This window comes from Balaenoptera physalus (genome assembly GCF_965194825.1).
Source record: "Balaenoptera physalus genome assembly, chromosome: 5".
NCBI classification, from domain to species: domain Eukaryota; kingdom Metazoa; phylum Chordata; class Mammalia; order Artiodactyla; family Balaenopteridae; genus Balaenoptera; species Balaenoptera physalus.
In genome coordinates this window covers 75,478,040-75,500,633 of record NC_138884.1, presented here as the reverse complement: position 1 = coordinate 75,500,633, position 22,594 = coordinate 75,478,040, and the positions used below count along the sequence as shown (strand labels likewise).

General features: G+C 39.1%; 1 protein-coding gene and 1 long non-coding RNA gene across 2 annotated transcripts in view; one reads left to right on the top strand and one right to left on the bottom strand.

The window, feature by feature from the left end:
* LOC309662098 overlaps positions 1-22,594 on the top strand; it is a 306,967-nt gene that overhangs the window by 7,598 nt on the left and 276,775 nt on the right. The window lies entirely within an intron of this gene.
* The window catches only part of KDR (kinase insert domain receptor), a 174,364-nt gene that overhangs the window by 138,934 nt on the left and 12,836 nt on the right, over positions 1-22,594 (bottom strand). The window lies entirely within an intron of this gene.

The following is a 22,594-nucleotide window of genomic DNA, read 5'->3' as shown; positions in this document are numbered from 1 at the left end:
ACAAAGAAGAAAAAAATTGGAAAGGCTGACTAAGCCATGGTCCATCCATGGCACAGTGGCTGCAAATGTGAGCGGTAGAGTGAGCTGTGTGGGTGATAGAGCCGAACTGCCTGAGCTGGGGTCCTGGCTGCACTAATGTTTATGATCCTGGGCAAATCACGCAGCCTCTCAAGGCCTCAGGTTCCTCCCTTTGTTAAATGGGAATGAGAAAAGTGGTTACCTCAGAGGTTGTTGTGAGCATTAAAGTTAGTTAATACTTGGAAATGCTTAGAAGAATAAATAGCACGTAATAAACTTTGTTATGCGTCAACTATTTTGTAACCATTTTTAAAAAAGAAAAATTCTAAGTACTAATGTAGAGAATCAAGTAAAAAACAGCAAACTGCATCCCATTCTGTTTAAGAAAGCAGGGGTGTGTGTGTGTGAGAGAGAGTGTGTGTGTGTGTGCGTGTGTATAATTACACAGTTAAGAAAAGAAATGAGAGGAATATACACCTTGTTTCTTCATAATGTTACCTCAGGGACATGAAATGAGAGAGCTGAAGAAGATACTCTTCTTATATAATTTAAGTGGTAAGATTATGAATGATTTTTTTTTCCTTTATCATCTTTAAATATTTTTCAAAGAAATAAAACGTTAATGTTACTTCAATCTGATGCTCCATTGGAAAGGGACTTTCTCCTTTCCTAGGAACCCCTACAAAACAGATGCTAAGGCTCCTGGTTCTCTAAAGGGTCTGAGGAGCTAGAAGGAAGGGCTCCAGAGGGGTTTGTCAACATGTCACAAAGCCTAGGAAAAATCATGCATTCGCTGGTAAGAAGGCAGCTTAGCATACCTTAAGCATCGTGTGTCTCTTCTCCTTCCCCAGATTACATTAATTCAGCGTGGTCACACGGATTACATCAGGCTGATGAGGCATTCAGAGGGGTAGTTTTATTTTTTACAAATCATGATTAATTATAAAGAGAAAAACAACTCGGCTTAATAAATGTTGCTAGTCATACAGAGTCTTTCAAAACAGAATTCAGTGGATTAAAAGATGGAAGACCAACAGGCAACAGACCTTCGCTGTCTGCTACCTTTCTTAAGACATTTCAAAAACCTCTAGGATGTTTCCTTTACCGAAGCAAATGAAAGCAGTCTCTCTTGGCTGTTCCTGACTGATACTAAGAACTCCTTAAAGTCTTCGAGTCAGGCAGCAGTTTTTGCCAGTTAACAACGTGATGGTCTCCAGGTCCAGTGTAACCTTGCCCTAATCTCTCACTTATTTCCACCAGATAGGGAGTAGTCAGTAATACACTTCAGCTGATGTCCCTCTCTCTGAAGTTACCTCTGGCCCCTCTCTCCGCTGTGGCCATGGCCTCAGCCTCTGCCGGTTCAGCCCAGCATGTCTGAATGTTTAGTCATCACTTCAGAGCCACTCTTCCAGGAAAAGCCTATTGTTCCTGCACTTCCTGATCACTTACTTCCTGTCATTTTTTTTTCAAAAGGGAAAGAATAAAGACCCTTCTAAAATCACAGAAGGTTCTGCTCAACTTCACAACTGCAGTTTATTGGATTATAATTATTTACTTGATTTGGAGGCATCTAAATACACCAGTACTAGCCTACCCTAATCAACAGTGCCCCTGAGCCATGGGCAACTTCCACATGAGTCCCTAGTACAAGCGTCACCTTTTCACTCACAAGTCCATGTGGCTTGCAAATTATTTTGCTCCAAGACGTCAAAGAAAGCTTGTAGGGGCTTCCCTGGTGGCGCAGTGGTTGAGAATCTGCCTGCCAATGCAGGGGACACGGGTTCGAGCCCTGGTCTGGGAAGATCCCACATGCCCTGGAGCAACTGGGCCCGTGAGCCACAACTACTGAGCCTGCGCGTCTGGAGCCTGTGCTCCGCAATAAGAGATGCCGCGACAGTGAGAGGCCCGCGCACCGCCATGAAGAGTGGCCCCCACTTGCCGCAACTAGAGAAAGCCCTCGCGCAGAAACAAAGACCCAACACAGCCAAAAATAAATGAATAAATAAAATTTTTAAAAAAGCCAAAAACTACCTGAGCTCCCAGTCACGTTCTTCTTTAAAAAAAAAAAAAAAAAAAGAAAGCTTGTAAGAGTCTCCACCTTATCAATACTGCCCCATGACCCATTTGATGAAGAAGATAATCAGGTACAGAAAGGGTCAACCTCTCCCCTGGCTGGAGAGGAGGTGGCAGGCACATGAAAACCTGGAAATGCCTCCCCTCCCCTCTGCTCCTGCCCTTCCCTCGACTCACACAAAGATAATAACTGGGTCAGAATACTGAGTCTACTGCCTAGACAGACTGAGTCATTGGGAGGGGGAAAACAAAGAGGTGAGGGCTCAGGAAACCAAGAACCTGGGTTTGAATCCTGGCATGCACACACACACACACACACACAAATGCACACATACATGTACATACACACATATACACACATACACACACTTGTTTAGGGTTTGCTGTGTGCCAGGCACTGTGCTACTTATATACACCACCTCAGTTAATTTTGACACCCCCCCATAGGGTAGGTACTTTTATTCTCCCAATTCTACATATTAATACACTTGTCCAAGTTCACACAGCTAGTAAGGTAGTTCATTCACGCTAGTCTGACAGCAAAGTTGCACCATTAACCCCTCTATTTGCTGTGTGATTTCTGTGAGTAACCTAACCATGCTGAACCTCAGTGCCCTCATCTGTAAAATGGGAATCATAAAGCCTATAATATCTGCTTCCATATTGTGTTGAGAATTAAATGAATTTATGTACATAAAGTATTCACCACATACAGAGGTTCATTTCTCCTCCTTATCTCAGCTTCAGTTTGCTTCTAGGTAAAATGCTTGTATCACCAGGTTATTGTAAGAATTGAATGAGAAAACATATGAAAATGCTTTGGAAATGATAATTTGCTACATAAAATTAGTAATTATTATTCTTTGATACATTTTAAACTAAGATACTTGACCAGGTAGTCTAAACTAACCATATCGTTTGCCAATTATCAGATTGGCAAAGATCCAAATGTTTGGTACTACACGTGTTAGGGAGGTAAGGGGCATGAGCAAACTTATGGGTGTATAAATTGTCACAACCTCTCAGGAGACAAACTGGACAACATCTGTCAAAATTAAAAATGTAAATAAATATTATTTGATCTAGCTTATCCAACTGCATCAGTGTGATAATATAAAAGGCTATTTATTATAGCATCATCTGTAAAAAGTGGGGAGAAGAAAACTCGAAACAATCTAAGTGTCCACCACTTTTGGGCTGAAATATAATGCAAGCTGCAAATGTGAGCCACATATGTTAATTTAAAAATTTCTAGTTGTTACAAAGAAAGTAAAAAGAAACGGGTAAAATGCACTTAAGAATATCCAAAATATTATCACTTCAACATGCAATCAATACAAAAATTATTTATGAGATATTTTACATGCTCTCTTTCATATGTCTTTAACATGTGATGTGTGTTTTACACTTACAGCACATCTCAGTTTGGAGTAGCTACCTTTTGTGTGTTCAGTGCAGCTATATACACATCGGCACATAGGGCAGGGTGTCCTTACTGGACGTCGCAGGTCCTCAAAAAACTGATAACAACACAAGAAACTGATAACAACAACAGTTACCTCTAGAAAGAAAACCTCTCTGGGGATGGGGGTAAAAGGGAGAATTAATTTTCACTCTATACCTTTTCATGTTCTCTTAATTTCATGCCTTGTGCATGTATTGCCTTTTCAGAATAAAAAGAATAAAATAATTTTTACGGCAACTCTTTACAGTAACTTCTTAATCACCTTGGCATACAAATAGAGACAGATGATTCATACAACGTGAAGACAATTATCAGCGATGAATGACTCTCCTATTCCTTTTACTCTCGTCATCGTTCAGTAATTTAAAGGATCTGTCAGAGAGGTGACGGTAGAGCCATGGCTTGCCACCAAGAGAATGGTGTCAGGCTGGGGAAACATTTCTAAAGTGTGGAAATCAGTCAAATTAGAAAGGGGGGGTGTTGTAAGTAATTTATCGCTGAGTAAGTGGGATTCACAATGATCCTACCTGGTGGGGATTCTCTCAAACATTCCCACCGTGAGCCCAGAGAAGCCTCACGGCAGGTCACAGAACAGGAAATCGCGGGGTGCACATGAAGGCAAAGACAGGAAGAGGGAACAGGAAGGACAGGTGAAGAAAGATGAGGTTTCCATAAACAGGAAACAACCGTAGGGCCTCTTTACCTCTTAAATTTTATGTGGAGACAAGCGGAGAACCCCACTCCCAACCAGGAGAGAGGACCTGCCTTCTCCCATCTGGATTAATCCTCGTAAATATTCAACTAGATTCAAGTGAAGTAAATAATCTTCCTCTGATTCCTTCACAGTGGGGTAAGGTGGGGTTCCTGAGGGAGAAAAAGAGCAAGGTGGATTGGTTGGTTGAAGGGAAGGGGACAATGAATGTGCCATGGAGATTTTACGGAAGTCAGGGGGACATGGGATCCAGGAGAGCAGTAGCCCGGAAAACAGTCATGGCTGTGCACAAAGATTTAGCCACCAGGACATTTATCAAAGCATTGTTCATGATCCGGAAACACTGAAGACAGCCTCGGTGTTTTCATTTGGGGATTATTTGTGATATAAATCAGGGGAAAAGCAAATTATAAAACAATAGGACACTGTAATTCCACTCTTAAAAATAATTACACATACACACATATATACACCTACACGCACATGTGACCGGACTGGACGGGTATTTATTAAAATAAAAAGGGAAAAGGTGGGACTCTAGATATTAATTTTTCCTTTTAGCTCATCTGTATTTTCCAGATTTTTCAACAATGAACACACGTTCATTAGCAATAATATAGAGTGGAGTCAAAATTGTATCTCACAACCATTGGATATACAGAGAAGAGGTAATTTCCTTATTTGATCTGTAACTAACCCATTCTTCTTTACCATAACCACTTATTAGAGGGGAAACATTACCTTTTCATCCTTCCTACTTTAAAACATAGTTCAATTCAGCACATTAAATAGCCCCTCTAATATATTCATTATCCAGTATGGTAGTCACGAGCCATTTGTGGCGATCTAAATTTAAATGTTAATTAGTTCATATTTAAAATTCAGTTCTCCACACAGCTGTATGATTTGATTTCCCTTTGAATTCTTTAAAATAATTCTCAAAAAACCAAAACAAAGTTTATTTTCACTGCCCTTTACTCAGAAATATTTTAGCTCTCTTCCTAGATATCCTGACAGATAAAATAATTAAAAGTTGATTTTTTATCTTGACTGTGCTGATTTTAAAAATGTAAAAGTACATATACAAAAGAATAAAGACTCAAAGATTATATACAAATAACTTTATGTTAGGGTGTAAGGATTATGAGTGGTACTGTTTCCTATTTTGATAAATTCTCCTTTTATATTGTTAAATTGTTTTTTTACAATAAAAATAATGGTTAAAAATGAAAAAAAATTCATTTCCTCAGAGTCACGAGCCACATTTTAAGTGTTTAATAGCCGCACGTGGCTCACAGCTACCATATCGGACATTGAGAATGTCCGCGTCATTACAGAATGTTCTATTGGACAGTGCCGCTCCAGATAATGCTCAGTCTCAGATTTCTGAGCCATTCAGCTCCTTCCTGGCTGGACGGGGTCTGGGTGAGGTCTGGAGGGGGTCTGCATGTGTGCAGAAAGGGGTGTGACTTCCCTTCCCCCAGGAGCCGGGTGGCCTGGTGCTGGTCTTCAGTGAGTTCAGGCTACGTCAACTTTGGGGTCCCTCGGCAGCCTTCGGGTTCCCATACAAACATCCCTCCCTCAAATTCCTGGCTTCGGGGCCTTACAGAGGCCAAGTCTCTATTCCTTCTACTGACATGGTCCTCCAATCCATAAGCAGGCCTGAGGGGGGTCAGGAGGAGGCCTGCCAACCTCCCACAGCCGACCACCTTCTGAGACCTACCCTGCAGCCTAGGCCCACCGGATTCTCTAGATTGCCCGCCATTCCAGCCTTAGCACCTCAAGAAACTGGGAACCTTATTCCACCAGACGCCTCCCTCAGATCTCAAGTCCAAAGGCCGACCGGTTTTTCCAGAGTCTGATGCACTGAGGGCCTCTCTCAGGAGACTACAATTGTCCCAGGCTTTGCCCACAAAGCAGGGCAGGGCCCAGCCCTCAGACTCCCTGAAACTTCTCTGGATGCATTTAACACAAAACCTCCCTCAGAAGTTTCAACCCAGAGCAGAGCAGACAGGTTCCTGCTTCTCCCCTCTCCCCTCTCTCCCTTTTCTCTCTTGCCCACTTCTCTTCTTCCCATCACTCCCTGGGGTAGAAAGGAGTGGGATATTCATTTACTACCCAGTGTTATATGGCAGAGTAACTAACCAGGCTTTCTCATCCCTAGTCAAAAAAGCAAGGCCTTTTCCTTTGTGTATTTTAGGGGGAAATGAAGGAATTTAGAAAAGCCCTCCTCAAAACAACAGCTCTCTGTAGGCAGAATGCAATTTTATTTGCAATGTCAGGAGGGATTGTTACTTGCACCTTTGTCTTTGCATTTTATACGTAAGGTTTCTAATCTCCACACCCTCCCCTCGTGTTTTCCCACCTCACCCACCCAGGCAGATGAATGCCCTGCCTGTCCCACCAGGGTCAAGGTTATTTCTTCAGAAAGATGAATACTAAAAAGCACACGAAGAAGTTCCAAATCATAATACCAGCTACGATGAGGAGGAAAAATGTTAATTAAAATGTTTTATTATGATTGTTGGCTTTGACTAATCAGGAACTGACTTTAGAGAGGAGGTAATTACCAAGGTCACATTTTTGGATGTAATATGGGAGAGGTCAAAGATGCTTAAAAAAAAAGGATATTAAAGACTTGACACCCCAAATCTTCACCACATTACTAGCTCTGTGACACTAAGTTGTTTTACCTCTCTTGGCCTCAGTTTCCTCATCCATAAAATGAAAATAATAATCATGCTATCATGCATTATTGTGAGAATTAAATCAGATTGCGTATGTAAAACACGATGTCTACAACACAGTAGCCGTTCAGGAAATATCCCATGATAATCCTACAACTAAAAAGAATAATAAAAACAACATCAGCAGAGGAAATCTTATAACAAAGAGTAATAGAAACTGCCTAATTCCTGCTTTTTGGCCCAGGATTATGGTTTAAAATGGTGATAAGTGTAACCATTAAAGTAAACCTCAGATATCTCCAGAGAAGGGGAACTCACTACTTCCAAAGGCAACTAATGTTCTTCTTTTGAGTACTGATGGTTCTAATTCTCTTCCTTACATTATGTGTTACTTTCTCTCATTACAACTTTTCCCTCATTTATTCTTAAAAAAAAAATCCATGATAATTCAAATAACACAGGAGTTTGTAATATAAAGTATTATGAAAGTTTGTAAAGAAAAACATTTAAGTTCTCCCACTACACTCCACCAAATTCTACTCTCCGAAGTATCTCCTCTTAACAGTGGTTTTTCCATTCAGCATACTCAGACGTTTTCTACGTATACACAGTTACATATGTGTGCATTTTTATATAAATGGGATCAGAGTCTATACATACTTCTGCCACCAGCTTTTTTTTTTTTTTTTTTTTTTTATACTTTTGGCTGCGCTGGGTCTTTGTTGCTACGTGGGGGCTTTCTCTAGTTGCAGCGAGCAGGGGCTACTCTTCCTTGTGGTGTGCGGGCTTCTCATTGCGGTGGCTTCTCTTATTGCGGAGCAGGGGCTCTAGGTGCGCGGGCTTCAATAGTTGTGGCTCACAGGCTCAGTAGTTGTGGCTCACGGGCTCTACAGCACAGGCTCAGTAGTTGTGGTGCACGGGCTTAGTTGCTCCGCAGCATGTGGGATCTTCCCGGACCAGGGCTTGAACCCATGTCCCCTGCATTGGCTGGCGGATTGTTAACCACTGTGCCACCAGGGAAGTCCTAGTGACATATTTTTTAAGGAAAAAAAAAAGTATAGGGGAAGTAGGACCAAAATTCTAACCAGCACCTACTATGTGCCAGTCACCATACCAGGATTTTTTTTCCCAATTTTATTGAGATATAATTGACATACAGCACTATATAAGTTTAAGGTGTACAGCATAATGATTTAACTTACATATGTCATGAAATGATTATCACAATAAGTTAGGGAACATCCATCATCTCATGTAGATACATCATTAAAAAATGGAAAAAAAAATTTTTTTCCTTGTGATGAGAACTCTTAGGATTTACTTTCTTAATAACTTTCACATATAATGTACAGCAGTGTGAATTATCTTTATCATGTTGTCCATTACATCCTTAAATAAATGGGACCTAATTAAACTTAACAAGCTTTTGCGCAACAAACGAAACCATATAAAAGACAAAAAGACAACCCTCAGAATGGGAGAAGATATTTGCAAATGAAGCAACTGACAAAGGATTAATCTCCAAAATATACAAGCAGCTCATGTAGCTCAATATCAGAAAAACAAACAACCCAGTCAAAAAATGGGTGTAAGACCTAAACAGACATTTCTCCAAAGAAGATATACAGATGGCCAACAAACACATGAAAACATGCTCAACATCCCTAATTATTAGAGAAATGGAAATCAAAACCACAATGAGGTATCACCTCACACCAGTAAGAATGGCCATCATCAAAAAATCTACAAACAATAAATGCTGGAGAGGGTGTGGAGAAAAGGGAACCCTCTTGCACTGTTGGTGGGAATGTAAATTGATACAGCCACTTTGGAGAACAGTATGGAGGTTCCTTAAAAAACTAAAAATAGAACTACCATATGACCCAGCAATCCCACTACTGGGCGTATACCCTGAGAAAAACATAATTCAAAGAGATACATGTACCCCATGTATTTACAGTAGCTAGGACATGGAAGCAACCTAAATGTCCATTGACAGATGAATGGATAAAGAAGACGTGGTACATATATACAATGGACTATTACTTAGCCATAAAAAGGAAAGAAATTAGGTCATTTGTAGTGATGTGGATGAACCTAGAGTCTGTTATAGCAAGTGAAGCAAGTCAGAAAGAGAAAAACAAATATCGTGTATTAACGCATATATATGGAATCTAGAAAAATGGTACTGATGAACCTATTTGTGGGGCAGGAAAAGAGATGCAGACGTAGAGAATGGATTTGTGGACACAGGAGGGGAAGGGGAGGGTGGGAATTGAGAGAGTAGCACTAACATATATACACTACCATGTGTAAAATAGATAACTAGTAGAGAGCTGCTGTATAGCACAGGGAGCTCAGCTTGGTGCTCTGTGATGACCTAGAGGGGTGGGATGGTGGGGTGGGAGGGAGACTCAAGAGTTAGGGGATATATGTATACATATAGCTGTTTCACTTCACTGTACAGCAGAGACTAACACAACATTGTAAAGCAATTATACTCCAATAAAAAAAAAGAAAATATTTTTTCCTTGTGATGAGAACTCTTAGGATTTACTTTCTTAATAACTTTCACCTATAATGTACAGCAGTGTTAATTATCTTTATCATGTTGTCCATTACATCCTTAGTAATTATTCATCTTATAACTGGAAGTTTGTACTTTTTGACTACCTTCATCTAATTCCCCTCCCCACACCCCTGCCTCCTCTGATCTCTTTTTCTACGAGTTTGTTTGTTTGCTTATTTTTGAAGTGTAATTGACCTACAACTCTATGTTAATTCCTGGTACACAACATAGTGATACAATATTTCTATACATTTCAAAATTATTACCATGCTATATCTCGTTGTCATTTTTCATCATACAAAGATATTACATAATCATTGACTATACTCCCCACACTGTGTATTTCATACCTGTGACTCATTTATTTTGTAATTAAAACTTTATGCCTCTTAATCTCCCTCACCTATTTCTCTCTTCCTCCCATCCTCCTCCCCTCTGGCAACCACCTGTTTGTTCTCTGTAACTCTAACTCTGTTTCTGTTTAGTTATTTTTTTAAATAAATTCATTTACTTTATTCATTTAATTTTGGCTGCGCTGGGTCTTCGTTGCTGCACGCGGGCTTTCTCTAATTGAGACGAGTGGGGGCTACTCTTTGTTGCGGTGCACAGGCTTCTCATTGCGGTGGTTTCTCTTGTTGCGGAGCGTGGGCTCTAGGCTCACGGGCTCAGTAGTTGTGGTGCACGGGCTTAGTTGCTCCAAGGCATGTAGGATCCTCCTGGACCAGGGCTCGAACCCGCGTCCCCTGCACTAGCAGGTGGATTGTTAACCACTGCACCACCAGGGAAGCCCTGTTTAGTTATGTTTGTTCACTTGTTTTGTCTTTTTTGATTCCACATTTAAGTGAAATCATATAGTATTTATCATTCTCTGTCTGACATTTCACTTAGCGTAATATTCTCTAGGCCCACCCATGTTGTTGCAAATGGCAAGATTTAATTCCTTTTATGGCTGAGTAATATTCCATTGCATATATATATATATATATATATATATATACCCCATCTTCATTATCAATCTATCAACTGATGGGCACTTAGGTTGCTTCCATACTTTGGTTAATGTAAATAATGCTGCCATGAACATAGGGCTCCATATATCTTTTCAAGTTAGCATTTTTGTTTTCTTCAGGTAAATACCCAGAAGTGGAATTGCTGGATTGTATGGTAGTTCTATTTTAATTTTTTTGAGGAATCCACACACATATATTTTTATTCAGTTAATATTAATTGAGCATTTACTATATGTCAGCCACTGTGTTATGTGCTTAGGAGACAATCTCTGTCCTCAAACAGTTCACCAATCGATTGACCAACAAATTGGTGGGCTCAATATTCTCATCCTGTTTCAGGGTCTATGGGGATACATGGGAGGCAGATACATAGGCAGAAATGGAGGCTCAGAAAAGTGTATTTTCCCAAAGTCACAAAATGAGTAAGTAGGGGAGCAGGATTCTGATTCCCTGCCTTACACCCAGGAATCACACGGCAACTGCTCTTCCCTAGCGTAGAGTTTGGCACTAGGAAGCCTTTCTCCTTACTGTTGCCTTGGAGGTGATTTAAACTACAAGGGCATGTTCCATGCATGGATCTCAGGCTGAGTCACATCACAGCAAACTGGCCGACTGACTACTCAGGTTTCCTTTCCTTGGTGTTTTCTTATCTGTCTCCCACCAATGGCTTAGCCTCTATGGGTGAGTGGGGTCAGGAAGTGGCATACAGTCTCTGTTTTTATTCTCTGTGTGGAAATTTTCTAATTATAGGTCACACGGAGAGTTTCCATTCTCCCCCATGGCACTTCACTCTGTTTATGTAACTTAATAAGCTAAGACCCAGAGCTTTTTTTAAAAAAAAGACTTAAACCATGAAGCTTTTAATGAGGAATCAAACTCATTCCCTTATCTTTCTGATTAGTGAATAGCCATCGTCTGTTATCTGCTTAGTCTGTAGCTGAAATTACGATCTCTCCTCTGGTCGGGATTTTATAGTCTGATTGCGCCTTAAGCTTCCTGTGTAAGCCATCAGGGGAAGTAAGAACATTAACTACCGCCACCAGCACCACCAAGAAATAGATTCACATACAGTCCTCTAAAACACCAGCCTTCATAGAATAAATAGATGATAGAGCACAGTACCAAGAAACGAATTACAGTTCAGGATGGATAGACATAGCATGGCATCTGATGCAACTGAAGGTGCCCATTTAAGAGCATAAAGGGGAGTGAGATTTCAAACAATCGTTACGCTTTGGAGAACACATGCTAAAGGCCAACACTCAAACAGCTTTATTTTAATTATGTGGCCATTTCTTCCCTAATTTAACTGCCTAAAAAGAAATTCTGAAAGTATGTCATCTCAGTCTAGGATCTACTGGAAACGTATTCAGTAATAGTAACTTTTAGGCAAAACTTGATCAGTAGCAACAAACCAGTCCCACAGAACAAAATGAAAAAGAAGATCCCACAAAAACACATTTTTAAGCCAAATTTTTTAAAGTCAAAAAACAGCGATGTAGGAAAGATTCTGCTCTCTCCCTGTCAGCAGTGTGTAAACAGAAATCTTTTTTGCAGAACCTCTCAACAATGGAAGCTGAAAAGGAAATATAAAAGAAGTGGGATTTTGGTAGAAGACTCTGACCTTGAAGAGGAACACTAATATTAACTATTATAAAATTAACTTTTTAATTATCCTCTAGGGGCCGCAGAACACACTTAAATGAAGGGAAATGAATTTATGAAAAAGGCTGCCAAGTAGGATCAAAGAAGGTGCTTGCTTTTCAGGAAGCAAACAGCACCGAGGCAGGCATGCAGGTCCCAGAAAGACAAGAATTAACTGACCCCAGGAAAGTCACCGAGCTTGGCTGAAGCGGCAACAGTAGCAGTCTTACCACCAAAACTTTTCTTACCTTCCTCCTTGACAAGGTAAGGAGTGGATGAGGTACCGTGTGGTATGTTCCTGACACAGAGCCTGGCACAAAAATCGATGTCATCACCATCATCGTTATTGCTATTATTTGGGAATTCCCAAGCAATGTTCATTTAGAAGATAATTGAAACCAGATAAGCAGACATTTTCCAGCCTTTGGTTTCTTTGCCAATTTTGTTTTAATCCACGTTCCATTTTGATAAATGGAAAAAATATTACCCAGTGTCTCAACCCGAGTTTATTTAGTATGTTCCCCTGTATGGGAATATCCCTAAGAATCCCTGAAGAGTCTATCTTCCAGGCAGGAAACTTTTGTTGAGCTTTACTTTTTTGTTGATTATATAATGAAAAGAATACACATTTTCTATTGTTCCGTATAATACAGAATATTTCATGTATAGAGTCATACATTGCTTTATATATTACTTAATATATTTTCATACTGAACGTGTTTTTCCCAAGCATACACAGCTATTTTCTCTTCTCCTCAATGCCCCTCACCAAACCCTTCATAAAAATCACTGCTTTAGAACTTAGCCTAGGAGAATTATTCCATCTGTAATACATATTGCAGAGTGGTTTTCTGAAAGAAGCGGGACTTCAGGAGCTTGCTAAATTCCTGTGAACTGAAGGCAGAAAATATTCAAAAACATAAGGCTAATGTGCAGAAAAGTTGGAGGAGAGGAGGAGGAGGATTATATTGATTATATAGACAGGTTAAAGATAAATAGGATGCTCTTTAGCCCTTCAACAAAATGAAAGTGGTCACCTGAGCCACCAAAGCCTTAATAATGGGTGAATAATAATAATATTCAAGTGAATATTCATAATGGGTGAATCCAAGTATATTTTAATGTCATTGTCAGGTCCACCACCTGCCCACACAGTGCATTTAGGCAAATTAGGAAAGCACACCCATTCCTCAAAGCACTGCTTTCATCTTCTGAAAAATCATTGTAAGGTATTGATTTTTTTAAGAACAAGAAACTTAACTCCCATCTACTTTTAAAGTGTCACGTAAATGTGCACAACTCTACAATGTCTGTGATGTGAATGATGCCCCACGAAAGGTCCTTTGTTCAGTCTACAACTCAAGCTCAATGACACACAGCTCCCCTGGGAATCACTTGTTTAATGCCCATCACCCCAACCATGAGGCACTGTGTCTGTTTTATGTATGCTCAGTTCATCTAGTTCAGCTCCTGGTACATAGTAGGTTCTCAATATATATATCCATTGAATGATTGATTGAATGAATGAATGAAAGTTCCTCCTTTAATACAAGAATCTACTACAGAAGTGAAAACTAAGGGGAATGTACATTGGTGCAGCTGCTGTGGAAAGCAGTATGGAGGTTTCTCAAAGAACTAAAAATAGAACTACCATATGACCCAGCAATTCAATTCCTGGGTATATATCACCCCCCAAAGTGAAAACACTAATTCAAAAAGAGACATGCACCCCAATGTTCATAGCAGCACTATTTACAATAGCCAAGATATGGAAGCAACCTAAATGTCCATCGACAGATGAATGGATAAAGAAGATGTGGTACATACATACAATGGAGTACTACTCAGTCATAAAAAAGAAGGAAAATTTTCCAATTGCAATAGTGTGGATGGATTTGGAGGGTATCATGCTAAGTGAAATAAGTCAGACAGAGAAAGATAAATACTGTATGATAGCACTTAAGTGTGAAATCTAAAAAATAAAACTAGTGAATACAACAAAAAAGAAACAGACTCACAGATACAGAGAACAAACTAGTGGTGACCAGTGGGGAGAGGGAAGGGGGAGGGGCAAGATAGGGATGTGGATAAAGAAGTACAAACTATTATGTATAAAATAAATAAGGATATATTCTATAACACAGAATACAGCCAATATTTTATAACTATAAATTGAGTATAACCTTTAAAAATTATGAATCGCTACATTATACACCTGTAACTTATATTGTTCATCAACTATACCTCAATTTAAAAAAATCAAAAAAAGTGAAAACTAAGCATGGCTGATGTTCTCTGACCACCTTCTCTGTATCAGGCCCTATGCTAAGCACAGACATGCATTCTCAGGAAAACCCTGTGAAGTAGGTACTATTTCTCTCCACACCCCCAAAGGCTTAAAGAGGTTAAGTAACTTACTGATGTCATTCCACTTATAAGTCACAAACCACATGACCACCATAATCACATTCCTCACCACTTCACTGGCAAGTTGGTCTGGGGTCTGCATTGCCCCAAGCGGCTGCTACACCTGTTGGAAACATAGAGTTCCCTTGTGTGGCCAGTCCAAGGAAGAGAAGGCACCAGAGAATCCAAGGTCTGACTTCCTTTTCTGTCTATAGAGACAAAACTATCCTCTATATGCAACTCAGGCCAGTAAAGAGGTCACACAATATTCCTGCTCCCGGCCTGCATGCCCAAGACTCACCTTTGAAATCAGTTAGCAGCAATTCCTTCAGCTACAGAATAACAGGCCCTTTTGTCATCTGTGGGTGCAACACCCGGGCCCATAGCACATTCTGAAACGTCCTGGCCACTAGATGGCACCGAAACTCAAATGTCACAAAACTATTTAGAATCCTTCTCCCGCCATATTTTAATTGAGATAACAACAACAACATAGTAGCAGCATTATTAAGCACTTACTCTGCCTCTACAAGCATTATCTCATCTAATTCTCAGAGCAACTCCATGGAGTCGATCCCTTACTAATTCCACATTACAAATGAAGAAACTGAGCTTTAGAGAGGCAACTATCTTGAACAAGGTCCCATGGCTAGAAAGAGGCAGAGCAGGGACTTTAATGTAAGCAACCGGACTTTCCACGGTTCTTAACCACTGTTCTGCTTCCTCCCATGCTATCATTGTCCGGACACTCAGCTGCTGAGCACAGGTTCAATACGACCACAGGTTATTTTGAAACTCCTCTTGGGAAATCCTCTCTCAAGAGGGAGGAAGAAAAACCTCATTCAACCCACATAAGCACGTCAGGCACAAGCTAAGATTCAAACGGACTGGAGCTGTTTACTCAAGGGCACAACCTCAAAAGGGCATTATCCTGGTGGTGGGAAAAAAGGGATCCGGCCTGTGGTGCAATGAAGCAAAGTTGGCTGGATGCTGCTACAGGGTCTCACGGGTTAGAGGAGCCCTGGCAGATGGCCTGAAGGTGAGCCCTGGCTCTCCCTTTCCATCACGGGATCTAGAACAGGTCCTTAGCTACTCCAGCCTTCGTACTAAAAGGGGTAAATAATGCATGCGCTGTCTCCTTTGCCGGGTAAAAATAAAAATGCGTAAAAGTCTTCACTCTTGATGTAGTTTAGTGGTAAGTACAGTATCATTCTAAGCCTTCTCGACTCCTTTTCAGCTAAGCAACCTCTTTTTTGACCTTCCTGAAGCCAGTCTTCTCTTTTCACAACCCAAGTCTGTTTCCAGAAAAGTATTCTTAAAGAATAGGTCTTACCAGATCTGCTCCTCCCACTCCCAGCCACTGATTCTCTCCCCAATTTCAAACACAGTGACCCAGGCCTTCCACTACCCACTTCCAATCGGCCTCTCCTTCCTCACCTCTCCCACCTTAGGCCCCTCCTTTACTTTATGCGTCAGACAGACTAGATTCTCTGCGATGCTCAGACATGTTCCTGATTTCCCGACCTCTGTGTCTCAGCTGTTCCCTCCACCTGTCTGTGGTTGGCCTTCGATTAGAGCTCGTGATCTTCCTTTAAGGAATGACTCCCCTGGCACTGCATTGGCCAAGAGGTGGACACGTGATCCAAGTCATACCTATCAGGCCCTCTTACCTTGAAATTTGTACCTTGAGAGGAGTGACCCAACCCTATAGTGTTGGAGTTGACCCAACCTACAGACCACGCTCTGAAAAAAAATCGGCCACCAGTCTCCATACATCAATCCACAGTGCCTGTTCCCTTAGAGGTTCAGTTTTTATTTTAATTCAGGAGCTACTCCCACAGTCCCCAATAGATTCCCCTCTTTTCCTTCCCCCCTTCCCCTTTCAATTAGCCATAGTCCATCTCTGGTGCTTGCAGCCACCAAACAATCCTTCAAGATTCTGTTCAAATGGCAACTCCTTCACGAAGCCTCATCTCAAGCACATTATAGCAGTCACGTGTATACATTTTTATTTCCCCTCTAGATGATTTACTCAGATTCAAGAACTGGGGCTTGTTCATCTTTGTATCCCCAACAGCCCCCAAGTATAGTGCCCAGCACTTTGTCCTTTCTTGATAAACAGTATCTGTAGACTTGGCTGGCAAGCCATTTAAGGAGCAGAATTTAAAGCAACGGATAGGATTTGGTGGAATTTTAATTCTGTATTCCGTAGTGTTCAAACATGTTGTTAGGTAATTGAATTTGTTTTAATATAGGAATCATCTATCCGAATTCTACAACCGTTACCACATTTTCCAGAATACCTAGGGGCTACAGTGAATTTGAAAGTGTTGCTCAGACCCAGAGATTTCTGACTCTTTCTTTCGTCCTGTTTCTCTCCCTGCTGAAATGTCAGGCCTCTGGCAGCTGCCACCATCAGATCCCAAACAAGCATGTGAATAACAATGGGAAGTGTGACAATTCCCTAGGTGTTTTTTTTTTTTTTAAACCTTCACAGGAAGAGCTTGACTATGAAGAAATCTATGTTTAGACTGTTGTCTTTTGTATCTAGTTTAGTAAACCGCATTTCAAGGCCCCTAGGATGCAAGTTATACTCATTATATGCAAAAACAATTTCCCCTTCAACATGATTTTCACGTCAGAATGATAAAGGGAAACCAAAAAGTAAGAACCATTGTAGTACGAAACGGACCCACAGTTAATATGAGCACAATTAAACTGTTTGTTGAAGTATGTGTGTGTGTGTGCGTGTGTGTGTGTCTGTGTGTGTGTGTATATATATACACTATTTTTATATATAAATTCTACAAAGCCAAGCATGATTTTTGCTATCACTATCATGAAATGGTGTTTCTTCTCTCTTTCCAGATTTGAGACCATTTTGAAGCAAAGGAAGAGGGAGGGAGGAAAGAAGTTGACAACAAGGTTTCTGAGCCAACTGCTCCTTCCCCTCCCCACCAAGAAGTCAGCTATGTGGGAGAAGTCCTGATGGCAGCAGCCAACTAGCAGAAGTGTAGGAAAAGTTTCAGATCTACTGTAAATATTAGACCACCCCTGCCCTAACTTATGTCTTATCTACTTTCAATAATTACACTGAACATCCATCACAACAAGAATGAAAAATCATCACAAAAAACTATTTCCCAACATACCCATATCTCAAAGGTTGTCCCGTAACACAGAAAAGAATAAGGTTGAACCTGACCTAAGGTCAGTAAAATCCAAGGACATTATCCACACAAAAGCAAAATGTACAGTCTGGGAAGATGGAGTAGAGATACTTTTCCCTACTCCTCCCATTAACTGTATCTAAAAACCCAGACATTATATATAAAACAAATATTAAAAGACTCTGAAAGGTGAAGAGAAGAAGGCAGATTGAGAGGAAGGAAGGAAATAATAAAGATAAGAGTAGAAGTCAATGAAATTAAAAATGGAAAATACAGTAGAGAAAAACAACAAAACAGCGAGCTAATGCTTTGAAAAGATCAGTAAAATTGACAAACCTCTAGAAAACTAACAAAGAAAAAAGACAGAAGACAAAAAATGCCAATATAAGTATCAGAAATGATAAAGGGATATCACTACAAACTTTGCAGACATCGAAAGGAGAATAAGGGAAGACTACAAAAAACCCTACACACGTTTAACCACCTAGACAAAATAGACCAACTCCTTGAAAAACACAAACTACCACAATTCATACAACATGAAAGAGATAATTGGAATAGTATCCATATAACTATTAAGGAAACTGAGTTCACAATTTAAAAACTCCCAACAAAGAAATCTCCAGGCCCAGATGGTTTCACTGGTAGAGAATTCTATCAAACATTTAAAGAGTAATTAATACCAATTCTATAAAACCTCTTCCTAGGAAATAGAAAAGAAGGAAATTCCTCCCAATTCATTTTATAAAGCTAGCATTACTCTGATATCAAAATGAGAAAAAGACAGTAAAAGAAAACTACAGACCACTATTATCCTTCATGAATAAAAGCAAACATCATTAACAAAATATTAGCAAATAGAATTCAACAATATATACGAAGAATTATACATCATGTCCAAGTGGGGTTTATTCAAGGGATGAAAGCCAGTTCAATACTTGAAAATTCATCAATGTAATCTACCATATTAACAGGCTAAGGAAGAAAAATCACATGATCATATCAATCAATACAAAAAAGCATTTGACAAAATTCAGTACATGTTAAACACTCTCAGAAAAATAATAGAGAGGAAATTCCTCAGCTTGATAAAAAGCATCTATCAAAACTTGCAACTAACATTATACTTAATGGAAAGACAATGCTTTTCCTCTAAGATCAGAAACAAGGTAGGATGTCCCCTCTTAGCACTCTTATTCAACATAGTGTTGGAAGTTCTAGCCAGTGCAGTAAGGCATGAAAAGGAAATAAAGGACATACACACCATAAAGGAAGAAATAAAACTGTTCCTATTTTCATATGACATAATTGTCAACATAGAAAAATCCCAAGAAGTGTACAAAAAATATCCCAGACCTAATAAGTGAGTTCAGCAAGGTCACAGAATACAAGATAAGCAAACTAAACTCAATCTTACTTCTATATACTAGCAATAAACACACTAAAATGTTAAAAATATAGTTCCATGTACAATCACTCAAATAAAATGAAATGCTTAGGTATAAATATAACAAAACATGTACAAAACTTCCATCATGAAAACTACACAACACTGATGAAAGAAATTAAAGATCTAAATAGACAGAAAGACATACCATGCTCATGGATTGGGAAACCACTATAGTCAAGATGTCAATTTTTTCCAAATTGATATACTGGCTTAACGAAATTCCTAGCAAAATCCCAGCAAGATTGTTTTGTAAATACAGATTATTTTAAAATCTATATGGAAAGGCAAAGGAACTAGAATAGTTAAAACAATTTTTAAAAAGAAGAATAAAGTGGGAGGTTTAGTCTACTCAATTTCAAGACATGATATAGCTATAGTAATAAAGACTGTGAGGTATTGTCACAGGGACAGACATATAGATCAATGTAACAGAACAGAGAACTCCGAAATAGAGCCACATGAATACGCCCAACTGGTTTTTAACAAAGCTGCAAAAAGTTCAATGGAGGAAAGATAGCCTTTTCAAGATGCTGGATAAATTGGACATCCCAAGGGAAGGGAAGGGAAGGGAAGGGAAAGAGAAAAGAAAAAAAAATCTTAACCTAAGTCTCATACCTGATATCAAAAAACAACTCAAAATGGATCATAGACTGAAATGTAAAACATAAAACTTAGGAGAAAAAGGAGGAATCTGATACACAAAAAGTTGACACAGAAAATTAACTACTACCTTGGCATAATGCACCAATATAGCTGCTGAAACTCAGCCATCATGCCTCATTCTAAGAAGCAGGAAGGAGGAAATGGGCGAGGACAAAGGGAGTGTGACAGTTTCTATTTCTCTTAAGGAATTTTCCTGGCAATCCTAATCAATATCTTCTGCTTACATCTCAGGTGGAAACTGTACTATTTTAGTTGGGAAAACCAGCAGTCTGCCAAAGTAACTAGTTCTAGATAATCTAGGCCCCAGAGTGACTCTATATTTATCCTGCTTGGGATCCATAGCACTTCTGTATCAGTGGCTTGACATCTTCCATCAGTTTCAGGGAACTCTGATCATTATTTAAATACTGAGTTTGCTCTATTCTCTCTTTCCTCTCCTGACAGTCCAAGCATACACGTGTTACCTCTTTACATTACGTCCCTGTCTCTCTTACATTCAATTTTGTATTTTCTTCTCTTGATTCCTCAGTCCAGATATTTTCTTCTGATCTATCTTTTTTGGTTTTGTTTGTTTGTTTTGCTCTAATGTGCTTTTTAATCCTATCTATTGAATTCTTAATTTCAATTATTGAAATTTTCAGTTGTAAAAGTACTGTTTAGCTTTATTTCATGCTTTCCAGTTCTCTATGGAAATTTTCCACCTTGTCATCTTATCTCTTGAACATATCATTTTAAACCCTTTATCTGCTACCTCAAATATCAGGATATTTTGTTGGTCTACATTTATTGTCTGGAGTTTTTTCCTCTTGATTTTTGATCATTTTGTTTTGTTTGCTAGCATGCCTGGTAAATTGCCAGACATTGGGGATAAAAACCTATGGAGATAATTTGAGGCTCTGTGTGATATTACAGTCCTCCAGAGATGATTTACTTTTGCTTCTGGCAGGTATTCAGAGTAAGAACAGATCACCTTAATCCAACTGAGCTGGTGTGATAAAGGATTTTGTTTTTTGTGAAGGTTGTCTATTTCTACTTCATCCTTACTCCTAGGATGCAATCTTTTGGGGATTCCAAACGAAAACCTGGAATATTTTGTGTCAAGAGTCCCACCTTCTTGGTAGGCCCTAGATTCCAATATTGTTTCTCCAGCTATAACACTGGTAGAAACTCAGCCTCTTAGCCACCATTTTCTGCTCAGCTTTTTCATGTTGCATCTTCCATTTGTGAATTACCCAATGCCTTAAGAGAGAAACTGGCAACAAAAGTTGGGTTCATTATTGTGTTTCTCTTCTTTCCAGCATCTTGGTCCCTCAACCTCTGTCTTGGTAACTCTCAGATGTCTTCAAATATTTATTTTTTTTAAATTTTATCCATCATTTCTAATTGTTGTCAGTTGAATAATTAATCAGTTTACCAGAAGCATCCTGATTGATGAATTTTGAATAATTGCCCTAGAATGAATCATAATCTCTCATAACCTACATTTGTCAAATTGACCCACTGATTGCCAAATCTCCACCTCACTTTGTGCTAAACAGCCTTTCCCTCATGCTGCAAGGTGTTTTAGAACATTGTGACATTTTTTGAGTTAACAGAGAACAAGAGGTATTACATATATGCTAAGTTGGTATGGTACATTAACTCATCTGAATTAATTTTCGAATAAGTCATTTTATCCTAAGTCTGAACTTTCATTTTACTTTGAGTCTGAGAACCCCACTTTGTTCTAGAAACAGAGGTGCATATACTTTAGCAATGTGTGAAATATAAAACATTTTGTTACTTCTAAAATAGCACTCAGATTACTTCATTTATCTAGTCCTTCTCACATGCAAGGCATTGTGCTTTTTGGGTTGTGAGAAAAGATTACAGACCACAGAACTTTAGATCTGAAAGAAATTCAGAGATCGTCTAATTAGACTCATTCATTTTGCAGAAGACTTATTTGTCCCAAAACAAGACCTCTGGCTTTTTAACTCCTGTTCAATGCTCTTTTCATGATGAAGTACATTTGTTGGTTCGAAAAAAAAAAGATTCCTCTCTATCTCTCTCCCCTTATCCACTATGGACTCAAACTTTTAAAAAGACTTTACTAAATAAAATATAATTCTGAAATGATGATTCATGTAATCCTAATATAAGAAAAGCATATTTTTTCTATCAGGCTTTTAAAAGTTATGAACATAGCTCAAAAAAAAAGACCCATTACTGAGGAAATAAGCAGTATAAGAAATTGTCTCTTCCTCATGGATGGATCTAGAGACTGTCACACAGAGTGAAGTAGGTCAGAAAGAGAAAAACAAATATCGTATATTAATGCATACATGTGCAATCTGAAAAACTTGGTATAGACGATCTTATTTACAAAGCAGTAATAGAGACACAGATGTAGAGAACAAACATATGGATACCAAGGGGAAAAGGGGGGTTGGGATGAATTGGGAGATTGGGATTGACATATATACACTATTGACACTATGTATAAAATAGATAACTAATGAGAACCTACTGTATAGCACAGGGAGCTCTACTCAACGCTCTATGGTGACTTAAATGAGAAGGAAATCCAAAAAGGAGGGGATATATATATACGTATAGCTGATTCACTTTGCTGTACAGTATAAACTAACACAATATTGTAAAGCAACTATACTCCAATTAAAAAAAAAAAATTGTCCCTTCCTGCCAGAAGTTTACAATCTCTATGTAGAAAGATATATAAATGAA